The following is a 14,249-nucleotide window of genomic DNA, read 5'->3' as shown; positions in this document are numbered from 1 at the left end:
TGTCATTCTCGGTGACAGGGAGGCAAACTGCAGTTATTATACTTCAAGTTTTGAAATATGTGAAACTCTGTTAATATAAAACCCACACTGCTCAAACTTCGTTACTTTTCCTAAAATTGGTATATTTATTTATTTATTTTGGGGCGTGGGGAATGAAGAGAAACAAATATATGAGCATTTTATGAGCATGTGATTTTGACCCCTCATATAAACAAATGCATAATGCTGCGCTACACTTTACGGCCACACGCCGTTGCCAAGCAACGCTTATTGTTTAGGTCCTTTGATAAGCAGGCAGTCATATCATTAGCTAGATGTCACGATTCTCATGTTATGTCACGTTTGTAGTTTTGTATGTTTGGGTGTTTGCTGTCATGTTTTCCTGCTGGTTTATTGTCTGGTCCTTCTTCCTGTGTTTTTCCTCCCGTCGTTAGTTTCCCTGGTGTGTCTAGTTGTCTGATTGTGTTCACCTGTTGTCCTTGTGTTTCTCCTCCCCTGCCCGGCTGTTTCTCGTCTCGTGATTACCCCTCCCTGTATTTAGTCTTGTCTCTTCCTGTGTTCAGTGTTGGTTCGTCTTTTGTTGGTGACTGAGTTCACCGGTGAGTGTTCTGTTTGGTCTGTGTTAGTTTCATTATCCTTGAAATAAAGATTTATCAGAGTTATCTGCATTTGGGTCCTGCTTCCTACACACACCGTGACAGTACGAACCAACCAGAAATAGACCCAGCAGATGATCCTTTTGAGGTGGAACTATAACATTTTCCCTTTTATTTGGCTTGCTGCTATGATTGGTGGAAGGGAGCGTCCAGTGTTCTGCAGAAGGAGGCCGCTCTGGTCGAGGCGCACCGGTTGGCTATGGAGAAACCAGACATGGTGAAATTCTTACCTGGCTGGATTTTGAACTTCCTCTGGGTGTGTGATTTCCAGCCTGCTGACTACAAACGTCTCGGTGTGTTCCGTCTGGAGTCAACCCATAATTCTGCCCCAGTTCCTGCTCCTGTCCAGGAGTCGTATTCTGGAACTCGTCTGGCTTATGGAGGTCCACGGAGTATTCAGGCGGCTGCTAAGAGAAGGAGTCGCAAGGCCAAGCTAGTAGCCCGAGCCCCATGAGCCATGGTTCCAGCCCCAGTCCTGGCCCCAGCAACCATGGTTCCAGCCCTGGTTCCAGCCCCAGCAGCCATGGTTCGGGCTCCAGTACAGGCCCCAGAAGCCATGGTTCCGGCAACAGAACCGGCCGACACAGCCATGGTTCCGGCCTCAGTTCCGGCCCCAGCAGCCATGGTTCCGGCTTCAGTACCGGCCCCAGAAGCCATGGGCCCGACTCCAGTTTCGGCTACAGGGCTCCCCGAGTCTTGTCGGCATACCGGCCGACTCCAGAACCTCGTCTCCTGCTGGCTCCCCAGCCGACACCAGCTCCCCGTGTCCTGTCGGTGTACCGACCGACACAAGTCCCCTCTCAAGTTCCCTCTCAAGTCCCCTCTCGCCTTCCCTCTCAAGTCTCCTCTCAAGTCTCCTCTCGAGCTACCTCGAGTCACCTCTCGAGTCTCCTCTCGAGTCATCTCTCAAGTCTCCTCTCGAGTCCCCTCTCCAGTCTCTTCTCCAGTCCCCTCTCAAGTCTCCTTTCGAGTAATCTCTCCAGTTCCCTCTCAAGTCCCCTCTCGAGTTCCCTCTCAAGTCTCCTCTCGAGTCATCTCTCAAGTCTCCTCTCGAGTCCCCTTTCAAGACAATTCTCAAGTCACCTCTCAAGTCTCTTCTCAAGTCCCCTCTCGAGTCACCTCTCGAGTTCCCATTCAAGACACTTCTCAAGTCACCTCTCGAGTTCCCTCTCGAGTCCCCTCTCGAGTTCCCTCTCAAGTCCCCTCTCGAATCACCTCTCGAGTTCCCTCTCAAGTCCCCTCTCGAGTCTCCTCTCGAATTCCCTATCGAGTCCCCTCTCAAGTCTCCGTTCAAGTTCCCGCTCAAGATCCCTCTCAAGTCGACTCTCAAGTTTCCTCTCGAGTCTCCACTCAAGTCCCTACTCGTGTGCCGTGGGAGGTTCCGCTGGGGGTCCTGCCAACCTTGTGTCTTGTGCCGTTGGAGGCCCCGCCGACTACTCTCCTGCCGGGGTCCTGCCAACCCTATGTCCTGTGCCGTTGGAGGCCCCGCCGACTACTCTTCTGCCGGGGGTCCTGCCAGCCCTATGTCCTGTGCCGTTGGAGGTGACTGAGTTCACCGGTGAGTGTTCTGTTTGGTCTGTTAGTTTCATTATCCTTGAAATAAAGGTTTATCAGAGTTATCTGCATTTGGGTCCTGCTTCCTTCACTCAACCGTGACAATATAACTATTTAGATCTGATAGAATTGGACATAAACACGAGTGAAGTCTAACCGGACGCGAGAGAGAGATCAGAGCAGGGTCGGTGTCATGGGGGGTCATTCACGGGCCATGCCCCCCCAAATGAGTCACTGTGCCCCCCCAACGCAGGGTGGGCAAGCCTTGCCACTTTGCCGTTTTTTTCTTTTTTTAATCATATAAGTGAAAATGTTTCCACTGAAAGTTTTTTGTGTGAAATACATCAGAAATAAAGAATACAAATATAAAACACAGCCTGCTGCTCTCTGATTGGTGTGTTGCTTGACCAATGACCCCCGACCTTTTTTTTGTTATCATTACGTGGCTGTGTGTTTAGATGAAAGCCGGTGGCGATCTGTCCATCTGTTAAACTGATTATACAGTAAAGCCATCGAAAATAATATGATATACAGTACAGTACAAGTACATGGGTCTCTGTGTTTCATTCAAGCTCGGCTCTGTGAGTGTGGCACGAGCGCATTTTGTGAGTGCGCGAGCGGTAACGTGGAATGTTGTTGTTAGCATCTGGTTAGCTAGCTATGCTAATGGATATAAAGGGCTGTTTCTACACCAAGGTGGAGGACAGTCCTCTCCTGTCAGACTGAGAGGATCTTATAACCTCAGCTCAGTGAGGTAAGGACTCTCTCAGTGTTTAGATAGTTCACTTTAGTGTAGGTTATCTCAGTGGGTCTCAAACGGTTTGGTCACCATTTATGTAAGTATTTTCGAGGAATATATGATCATTATAGTTATTAAAGAGAGAATAAATGAAAAACGGGTATGAAATACTATAGGACAGTAACACAAGAATACAGTTTAAAGGGGAATGATTAGTAAAATATCCATAAAGAAAAGTAAATCTGTGTACAGTTCTGTTTCATATGGATGCTGAGAGATGTAGGCTATCCATAGATCTCTTCATTTTGCTCTCAAAGTGCACCAGATTGATGCTTTCAACTTCAATAATTTAAAAATAATCTTCCCGGGGGAGCATCCCCCCAGACCCTCCTAGAGGAGGTTAGGTCCACCCCCACCTAAAACATGTTCACATGGATAAGATACTAAATACATTTGCACACTTTTTATATGGTGGCCTATGTCCATATCCAGGGGCGGACTGGCCATTGGGAATACCGGGAGTTTTTTTTTGCCTAAATCCTACATTTGTAAGTGTTCCGGCCCGGCCCAGTGGGGTACGGCCAGGGTTGGGTTGTAACGGAATACATGTAACGGCGTTACGTAATCAGAATACAAAAATCAAGTAACTGTATTCAGCTCGCGTTACATTTGAAAAACGAGTAATCTGATTACAGTTACTTTCGTAAACCTGAAGTGAATACATTTTGGATTACTTATTGGAATTATTGGTGGAAAGATTTCCTCACAACATTTAATATTCATTACTAAAGGTACAGCCGAATAATCACATCGCACAAAACCGCGCAGATGGACCAAAAAGGGGAGCGTTTGAAAAAAATGTGCGGGTCCGCTCAGTGAAACAATAACAACGTAACATGGAGGAACAAAAGTCTGCGTTTAAATCGTGTGTGTGTGGTTAAAACACATCGGCCACACCGCTCTTTAGCCTTTCTAATGATTCTGAAGGTAAACACAGTGAAGGCGGTTCGTGAAAGGCGGTGCGCGCTCCTCTTCTCAGAGGCTGAGTTAACCCTCCTGCTGCCTCCTGGTGCTGCAGAGATGTCATGAAGTGAAGGAGGTGTTCCTTCTATAAAACAGCTGCGGGCAGCAGATACTGTGAGAGTCACAGACATGAATTCATAGATCAAGTCAGACTGGTGCACACACTCTCCTGTTTTGCCAATCCGGTGCTTAAACAAATATAGCTCCACACCCCTGGCCGAAATGTCCTTAAAATGAATTCCGAGTTCGACATTTTAATTCATGTCCTGCCAACACTGGCAGGACAGAAGGCGACACGCCCTTTCTAAGCCATGTCCTCACATCCCAAGCTGCATCCCCAACAAGTTTATTATGTTGTTACAACAGGGTTCAGGGGGAGTGGCTGTACGGCTGTACCCGTAGGATAGAAAAGGGGGAAGTGACGTCTGACTCAGAGGTCGCGCGGCTGTGGAGAAGAACGTGTTGCCCACATTCTGTTACTGAGTTTAGGCTAGTTAGCTAGCAAGTTTATTGTTTTGGGTGCAGTCACTTTTGCCTCCACTTGCTGTTCAAATAAATGTTGAAAGAAAAAGTTAATCTGTTTACAGTTCTGTTTCATATGGGTGAAGAAGAAGAAGAAGAAGAATTGGGAGGGATGAAACCCTCTGTAATGGTCACACATGCAGAGCACACAGTGAAATGTGTTCTCTGCTTTTAACCCATCATAGCACTAGGAGCAGTGGGCAGCTATTGTACAGCACCCGGGGAGCAATGGGAATGAGGGGGGAAGGGGGTGTCCGGTGCCTTGCTCAAGGGCACCACGGCAGGAGGTGAACTGGGACCTCTCCAAGTAGAAGTGCACACTCCAAATAGGTCTGGTCGGGGACTTGAACCGGCGACCCTACGGCTCACAGTCCAAGCCCCTACTGACTGCCATATATTTAGGCCCTAATTTTGCTCTCAAAATGGACCAGATTGATGCATTTAACTTCAACATTTAAAAAAAAATCTTAATCTGTTTTATTCCATGTGGCCAATCAGGCAAATTGGGTCCAAATCTTATTGCATCAATAATCTGTTAACATTAAAATCACTAAATATATGCCGTAACTATTTTGCTCTAGGCAACTCAAGGGCTCAGGTAATGTGATTACTATATGAATAATTGTCCAAAATAACATTAAATGCAGGGTTTTTTGTTAAGTAACATACTTTCGTCGCCGGCCGGCCGATACATGCCGCGCATTAAGTGGGCCTGTCTGTCAATTAATCCCCGGGCCACTTTTTCCCCCCAGTCCGCCCCTGTCCATATCAAATCAAATCAAGTTTTATTTATATAGCACATTTTCAACGATTTTTGGTCGAGCCAAAGTGCTGTATATAATAAAAAATAACCTACAGTAAAGACACTTTATAGCAAATACAACAGCACAGTTTGTGCAGAATATCAGTATGAGAAAACGACACCCTCTGTCCTTATATGTTTTTGTTTTGGTGGTCGTGCCACAACCGTGCACGTATGCATAAGTCATAGGTGCACTATACAATAGCACTACACCCTGCAATGTGTGTGAAAGACAATAGACTTTACAGCATGTTTTTTAAAATTGAAGTTGCGTTGGTGTTTGTGTGTTGGTTGTTGACGGCAGTGTGTGCCACCCCTTGGTAAATGATTGCCCCCCCATTCGATTTGTTCTAGAGCCGACCCTGGATCAGAGATCAGATCAGCTGCTGCTGACGGAGAACACGCAGCTCTGCATGATCACAGCTCCGCCGCTGTGACGGACCGTTGAGCCGAGCAAACTTAAATACACTCAGAGTTGGACCTAACACACTTAGCTAGTTCATCTACTCTGGAACTAGCTAAACTAGTTATACATATATTTATTCTTTACTGTCGGGTCATTTATTACAGGTTCAGCGAGCTGCACGAGACTGACGGGCTGTCTGGAGAGGGAGAGGAGAAGAGAGCACTCCGTTTATTTTTCCCATGTTATTATCCAGAGTTTCTGTAAACCTTTGAATAAAGTAGTTCATCTACTATTAGCAGTTTGTTTAAATGCATTAATTATGTTGTTTTTTTCATTATTCAATTCAATTCAATTCAAAACCTTTATTTATCAGGTACAATCCCATTGAGATCAATGATCTCTTTTTCAAGGGAGACCTGCAGCAGTAGGTTCCACAAGAAGACATAAAAACATAAACAACAGAACAACAAAAGGACATCATACAGCAAAATGTACAGGGATTACAATTTACATATTTAACCACAAGTACAGGTACCAACAGCATCTGATTTTGTAGCATCCAACCGAGCTTTAAAAACATGTAGTGGTACTAGCTTGGTAATTGTCCATTCTTTTTGCAGACTGTTCCATGTTAGTGGAGCTGCACATCTAAAAGCTTTCTTCCCTAAGACAGTCCTAGCACTTGGCACATTTAATAAAACCACAGCATGCGATCTCAGGCAATAAGTACTTTCAATTCGCAGAGAGATCAGGGAGCAGATATAAGATGGTAGTTTATCCAACATGGCTTTGTAAATGAAAAAGTACCAGTGGCTGAGCCTCCGTACAGTAAGTGATGGCATCACCGCCTTGGTATACAGGGTACAATGATGCGTAAGTGCTTTACAATTAGTCAAAAATCTCAGTGCAGTGTGATACGCAGCATCTAACTTGCTCAGGTAATTGGCAGGTGCATTCATATACAACAAATCACCAGAGTCCAGCACAGGTAAAAAGGTCACAGAGCCTTTTCCTGGCCTCAAGCGAGAAACAGGACTTATTTCTGGAAAAGAAACCTAGCCTAACCCTCAGCTTTTTAAGCAGGTTATTGACATGAAGTTTAAAAGTGAGACAATCATCAAGTCAGATACCCAAGTATTTGTAACAGGTAACCACTTCAAGTTGTATTTCTTGCGTAGTTACAATATCCAAAGCAGTCTCTGGTGTATTTTTAGCTTTAGCTTTAGAAAAGAGCATTACCTTGGTTTTCTCCACATTTAAAAGAAGCTTTAGCTCAGAGAGCTGAGCCTGAATAATGTTAAAAACAGCCTGTAATTTAACAACAGCCTCGTTAATCGAGGGACCTGCACAGTACATAACGGTATCGTCCGCATAACAATGTAAGGTTGCTCCTTCGACATTTTCACCTAAACTATTAATATAGATAGAGAATAATAGCGGACCTAAAACTGAACCTTGTGGTACACCATTAGTGATGTTTAACCACTCAGAAGACAGCTCATCAAAGTGAACACATTGGGACCTTTCAGAGAGGTAGTTTACAAACCACCCACTGCATGGCTGGACATGCCTATACTGACCAGCCTTTATTAACATAAAATCAATCTCACGTACCCCCTGCAGTACTCCAACGTACCCCTAGGGGTCTGCATACCCCCATTTGAGAACCACTGGTTTAGACTATGTTAACAGGGAGTGATGACCTTATTTTTCTGGAGTCTTTTCTGGGTTTTAGGACTCATCTCTGAAGGTCTGTACCCAACCCACTCTCTTCAGTCTGCGTACAAATAACACGCTTTACAATTTGGAACTGCGTCCAATGGATGTGAGAGTTAATGTCTCCTAAAGCTCCTATTGTAGGGGTCAATTTCATCACGGGCCACATTAGCATTATGGTTGCACTCAAAGGGCCGGTTGTAACTTTTAGACTATATAAATATACATATCTAAATATATAATATACATATAAAATGATGTATTATATTACATTATTGCCTCTGCATTGGATTATTATTGGATATTGGATTATTGGATTATCGATAATGACTTCCTGAACTAACCCTAACTGAAAGCAGAATTATCGGGCAAATAATTGTAAGTCTCTTCAGTGCGCATGTCACAAAATGAGAAGCATTGGCTGCAGTCGAATAGTCCATTTATCTTAGGAACCTTCCTCACGGAGTGAAATGACCCGGAAGTCCCTCAGTGGCAGCCATGATAAGTGCCGTTTCAATTCTCTAAAATGATAGGAAATTAGGTTTCAAGCTTCCTTTATAACCTCCTTTAGCTTAGAAACCACTGGACCTCCCTCACCGAAAGGAGAGGAGAAAATGCTGCCCCACAATGCCTTGCAGCCGCAGCATTTGCCGTCACTCAACAGTCGGCCGTTCACGGAAACAAACGATTATGATGGAGAAATTATATCATGAAAGTTACGGTGCTTATTAAGCATTTTAAAACGTATGTGGTAAGTTGCCAAAGTGCTTTGTTTTGAACGTTCATCAGTATTATAATCAAAGAGAGAAATATGAACGTTAGTTTTTACTGAAATGATCAAATAAAGTCAACATCTCACAGTCTTCACTGAGCTGTGGGGTTTGTTCAGCTTTTAAAAGATGTTTGAATGGTGATATACACAGTGATAGATGTTAAGGACTAACGTTTATAATAAATACATCTGTATTGATTTTAAGATCTTTTCATCAATCATACGTATTGGGATCATTTGTATTAATGTGGACCGGAGGGAGAGGGGGACGAGCAGAAGTTTCACTTTCCTTTTTTATTTCAATTCCAGCTCATTCAGGACGTCCGCTGGCGCATCAGAAACACGTCGGATAGTGAAAGTGCATTCGATTCTCTAAAGTACCGCAGTCTCTTCTCCTAAGTCCTTTTGAATTCTTCTATCCACTATCCCTTAACCCCGTGACCTTTCACTCAGAGGTCAAGGAATAGGAGATAGGGTTAGAACTTAGGAGCTGATTTTTAAACTATCCGAACGCAACCGTTGTGTCATGCCTCTGATACAAACCGTGAGGCTTCACCCAGGCAGGTGAGCCTTTACTAATCATGGCTTATCAGCTGAATTGAAAACAGGTGTCGTCCAATCAGCTGCAGAGACAAAGACCATCCGGAGAAAGGAGGCACAGAACGATCGCTCACTAAAATGCATCACAAACTCTTTAAACTCACGGTAAAACCCAGAAGAAATACACAACACTAAACAGACACTGATTTATATTTGTTAAATAATAATAGAAAAACACACATCATCAACACATGACCGCTCTCTACTTCTAAATGCTGTCTGCACATTTCAAACATCCAACAAAGTGAACATAATTACATCTCGACGAACCAGTCCGAACTATTTTCAAACCGATTCTTCACTCCCTTCCCACTGTATAACCCGACACAGTTTGGTCCCATGAACACTTTGCAAAACACGTTCACCTTATCACACTGAAAAGAAGTGAATCATTTGAATCTGGGAGAAGGGGTGGGATTACATAAGTGTAGACTTCTTCCAACCCCTTTTCGGATGTGTAATTACGTAGATCAATTGTTTATATATCATTTGTAAGTTAATAACATTTTTGTTTATAATTTGATAACTGCTTAAGTGTGTGCAGTGTCATGATTCTCTCGTTTCATTTCATATATGTTGTTTTACACGTTCGAAATAAATCGAATCAATGAAAAATGTCCCATGTTTCCCATGCCATAACATGTATTTTCAGAGTTGGTTTTTACAGACGGGATTTGAACGTGGCATCAGACGAGCTGCTTGCTGTTTTTATCTGGACTCGCCCTTGGGTTTCAGAAAGGACCCATTGTTGAATAAGCAGCTGGTCATTGAGTGACCCAGATCAGGCTGACATGCTTCTGCGTTGCTCGGTAATGTCCGTGTTGTGCCAGTTTGGTCTGGAAAGCTTGCCAGTCGTCATGGCAACCCTATAGGACGCTGCAGAGCGTTTAAAACTGCTGTGAGTGTGACAGAGAAGTCAGGACAAGTTAAAGAAAGCTTCACTAGAGGCAGAAAGTCATGCACTTTATCCACTCTTTGCATTTTCTGTCTGGGAGCACATTACATCGTGTTGTACTACGTGTAATAACAATAAAGTGGAATCTAATCAATGCATTGAGATTACACAAATAGGAGCCGATCCTAAAAGATACATTTGTTGATTTTAAGTCCAATGATGTGTAAGCAGCATGGTCACATGACTTCACGTCACCACCGCTAAGCTAAAGGTGGCTAATGTTGGGCTATAAAGGAACTACAGCACGGTCACATGACTTCACGTCACCACCGCTAAGCTAAAGGTGGCTAACGTTGTGCTATAAAGGAACTACAGCACGGTCACATGACTTCACGTCACCACCGCTAAGCTAAAGGTGGCTAATGTTGGGGGTGATGACGTTTAATCGTCTCATCAAATCAATAGACACTTGTTAGCAACCGACGTTTGGACAGGAAGTGCAAACATGCTAAGTAATGTCTGGGTTTTAGGACTCATCCCTGCGCCACATCTGAAACAACGACTTGTCAATAACGACGACAGCCATGATACAACACAACAACAACATTACCAGAACAAACACCAAACCGTCAGTCAGCCTCTCGGGTTGAACATCATAACATTTAAAACACAATGAAAACGTTCTGCTGCGGCCTTTTGTTTACTTAAACAGGCAGCAATGTCAACAAAAACAATACAACAACGTAAGGCATCTCATGATCCTCCCAGCAAAGCTTGATATCCTGACAGTGAGCTGCACACAACAATATAACGGCCGTCCACACTACAGCTTCGACAGCTTCAAAAACGGTTTCCAACGTGTCTGCCCATTCACTTTGAATGGGGTGACATCACTTTTCGCCGAACTGCATTGTGGGAAGCAGAGCGGAGCTTTCCTGGCGTTTCAGGCTGCAAAAGTTGAGCAATGTTCAACTTTTGAAGCTTCTGAAGCTTTCGGTGGAAGCGTCAGCCAATCGAATCATATGCCAGTACAAGCTCTAGCCAATCAAACCGCTGCTTGTGTGTCAGGGGCGGGAGATTCATGTGATTGGTTGTTGGTCGAGCTTCAGACACGCCCAGCTCCAAGCTTTTTTTGAAGCCGTAGTGTGGACGGGCCGTAACTGATACAAAACGCCGTGCCTTCATACACGTATTTACAGCATCGCTAAAGCAGGAAACAGGAAATATTACAACTCAAATCCAGAAATATATTCATGTGTTTTAGTAACAATATTTACGTCTGTATTTTGATTTCTTTACCTCACACCTTGATGCAGAGTGACTCTTTATTATAAATATTATTGTTATTCGTTTAAAAATAAAATTGATATTAATTATTATTGATCAAAATTAATAATTGAAAATAGTCAAAATACAAATTATTATTCATAAAAAATAAAAATGTACTTTTTAAAACATATTAATACAAAAATAAAAATACTGTTATTATCAATTAAAATAATAGTAATAATAATATTTACCTTAGCAAACTAGCGACCTAGTATCATTTAAAAGGCTGTTGACACACACACTTGGTCTGGGAACAGAAATATTAAATATTTTTTTTAATGTAGAGTTTCTGCAAGGCTGAAAGAAAGAGTGACATCTTTTTAAACCTACAACGTCAGTGTTGTTTTGTAATATGGTCCATGTGCAAATAAAATACATTTTGGTGTGTGTGTAGATGTTGCAGCGGGAAGTTACCACCTTATCTGCTGCAACACGGACACATAAAACACACACAAACACACACACACACACACACTGCATTACAGCCCATAATAATGTCCGACAATAAGAAGCACGCATTGTAAAACTCCACAATCGGATCCACCTCACGTGTGTGTGCGCGTGTGTGTGTGTGCGTGTGTGTGTGCGTGTGCGTGTGTGTGCGTGTGTGTGTGTATCACTCCAGGCCGAAGCCCTCAGCGTTGGAGATGGCGATGGTCAGTTTGTGTTTGAGCTCCTTCCTGTTTCTGTACGGAGGGAGGCAGATCTGATTGAAACACGTGTGTGAGATCGGCAGCCTGGGGGGGGGGGGGGGGGGGGGGAGAACAGTGGTTTTAAAATCAAATAATATCAACGTCAATATGTCTTCAAACATTCACCAGTCAAAGTTTAACAGTAATATATAAACAACTGGTAAAAACCTCAAGTTAGTAAGTTAGCAAGTTTACTTAGTATGTCATTAAGTTAGTTGGTGGGTAAGGAAGTAAGTAAGTAGAGAGTTAGTAAACAAGTTAGAAGGTAATTTAGGAAGTAAGTACGTACTGTATACAAGTAAGTAAGTAAATTAGTAAGTAAGCATGTAAGTAAGTTACAGAGTAGTTTAGTAACACAAACGTTAGTAGGCCTGTGTAAGTAATAAGTACAGTACTTGGGAAGTTAGTACTTATTGTAAGAAGTTCCCTTAGTAAGTTAGTGAGTGAAGTAGTTACCATTGTTAGTTGGTTAGTTAGGCAGTTAAGTGGTTAGCTAGTTAGTTAGATAGATAGTTAGTTAGCAAGTTAGGAAGTAAGTACTGTAAGTAAATTAATAAGGTAGTGAGTAGGTTACAAACAAGTCAGTAAGTATGTAAGTAATACGCACTGTATATTAGGAAGTTAGTACTTACTCTAAGTTAGTTCTCTAAGTTAGTTAGTGAGTTAAGTAGTTTCCGTAGTTAGTTAGTTACTTAGGGAGTTAAGTAGTTAGTTAGTTAGTGAGTGAGTTAAGTAGTTTCCGTAGTTAGTTAGTTACTTAGGGAGTTAAGTAGTTAGTTTGTTAGTTAGTGAGTTAAGTAGTTTCAGTAGTTAGTTAGTTACTTAGGGAGTTAAGTAGTTAGTTAGTTAGTGAGTGAGTTAAGTAGTTTCCATAGTTAGTTAGTTACTTAGGGAGTTAAGTAGTTAGTTTGTTAGTTAGTGAGTTAAGTAGTTTCCGTAGTTAGTTAGTTACTTAGGGAGTTAAGTAGTTAGTTAGTTAGTTAGTGAGTGAGTTAAGTAGTTTCCGTAGTTAGTTAGTTACTTAGGGAGTTAAGTAGTTAGTTTGTTAGTTAGTGAGTGAGTTAAGTAGTTTCCGTAGTTAGTTAGTTACTTAGGGAGTTAAGTAGTTAGTTTGTTAGTTAGTGAGTTAAGTAGTTTCCGTAGTTAGTTAGTTACTTAGGGAGTTAAGTAGTTAGTTAGTTAGTTAGTGAGTGAGTTAAGTAGTTTCCGTAGTTAGTTAGTTACTTAGGGAGTTAAGTAGTTAGTTTGTTAGTTAGTGAGTTAAGTAGTTTCCGTAGTTAGTTAGTTACTTAGGGAGTTAAGTAGTTAGTTAGTTAGTTAAGTAGTTTCCGTAGTTAGTTAGTTACTTAGGGAGTTAAGTAGTTAGTTAGTTAGTTAGTTAGTTAAGTAGTTTCCGTAGTTAGTTAGTTACTTAGGGAGTTAAGTAGTTAGTTAGTTACTTAGGGAGTTAAGTAGTTAGTTTGTTGGTTAGGGAGTTAAGTAGTTAGTTTGTTGGTTAGGGAGTTAAGTAGTTAGTTAGGAAGTTAGTTAGGAAGTAAGAACTGTAAGTAAGTTAAAGGTAGTAAGCGAAACAATTGTTTTTGGGAATGTTTTCTGCATCAATGTGAACATTTGGTATTGGAATTCTACAACACGTTTAGATGTGTATATTTCCAGTTATTTTAAAGCACTTTTGAACAGTCCTCCTCTCAGGGATGAAACCTACCAGTCAGTGGGAACGTCGATCTTGGAGATTTTGAAGTTGAGGTCGGCCATTCCTCCGACGGGCACGCGGTCACTTCCTGTGGCGAAGTGGAGCATCTTCTTCTGCAGCTCCAGAGGGAACGACAGCACCACGTCCCAGAAGCACCTGGGAAACACGACATGAGGTAAGGTATGTTTATAAAGCACATTTTCAGACACAGAGGCAATTCAAAGTTAAATACGGTAGGCGCTATAACAAGTTAAAATACTTCTAGGTAGGCGGCTGAAAAAAGTCATGTTTTTAGCCTCGATTTAAAATAACTCAGCGTTGGTGAAGACCTCAGGTTTTCGGGAAGTTTGTTCTATTTTGAGAGATGAGTTCTGTAGGGAGAAGTGTAGTTCACATTTATTTCTGTTTGTTTGCTTCTAGAATAATGAATGGTATGAGACACACAGACAGAGAGAGACACACACACACACACACACACACACACACACACACACAGACACACACACACACACACACACACACAGACACACAGACAGACAGAGAGACACACAGACAGTGTTGTGTAACAGCTACATTATTATGATCTGTCTGAGGATACTAAGTGCTGGCTCGCCTCCCTGCTGAACCCAAGGACGTGTGTGTGTGTGTGTGTGTGTGTGTGTGTGTGTGTGTGTGTGTGTGTGTGTGTGTGTGTGTGTGTGTGTGTGTGTGAGAGAGTGAGAGTTATTACAAAATGAATGCCTGCGAGCAAACACGTGCATGTTAAACTCAGAGCAGACATCAGTCACTAACGAGAAACACACTTTCATTTTATTTAATATTCCAAACAAACCAATGCAAGAACTGAAAT

The 14,249-nt window shown here is 42.4% G+C and overlaps 1 long non-coding RNA gene across 1 annotated transcript; it reads right to left on the bottom strand.

The window, feature by feature from the left end:
- Nucleotides 1-8,922: 8,922 nt before the first annotated feature.
- LOC117557129 lies at nt 8,923-13,554 on the bottom strand. The gene is made up of 2 exons (XR_004570662.1): nt 13,412-13,554; nt 8,923-11,751 (listed from the first exon to the last, which is right to left on the bottom strand). It is a non-coding gene; the product is annotated as an uncharacterized LOC117557129 (long non-coding RNA).
- Nucleotides 13,555-14,249: the final 695 nt, after the last annotated feature.

This window comes from Gymnodraco acuticeps, unplaced genomic scaffold (assembly GCF_902827175.1).
Source record: "Gymnodraco acuticeps unplaced genomic scaffold, fGymAcu1.1, whole genome shotgun sequence".
Taxonomy (NCBI): Eukaryota; Metazoa; Chordata; class Actinopteri; order Perciformes; family Bathydraconidae; genus Gymnodraco; species Gymnodraco acuticeps.
This window is presented reverse-complemented; position numbering and strand designations above follow the sequence as displayed.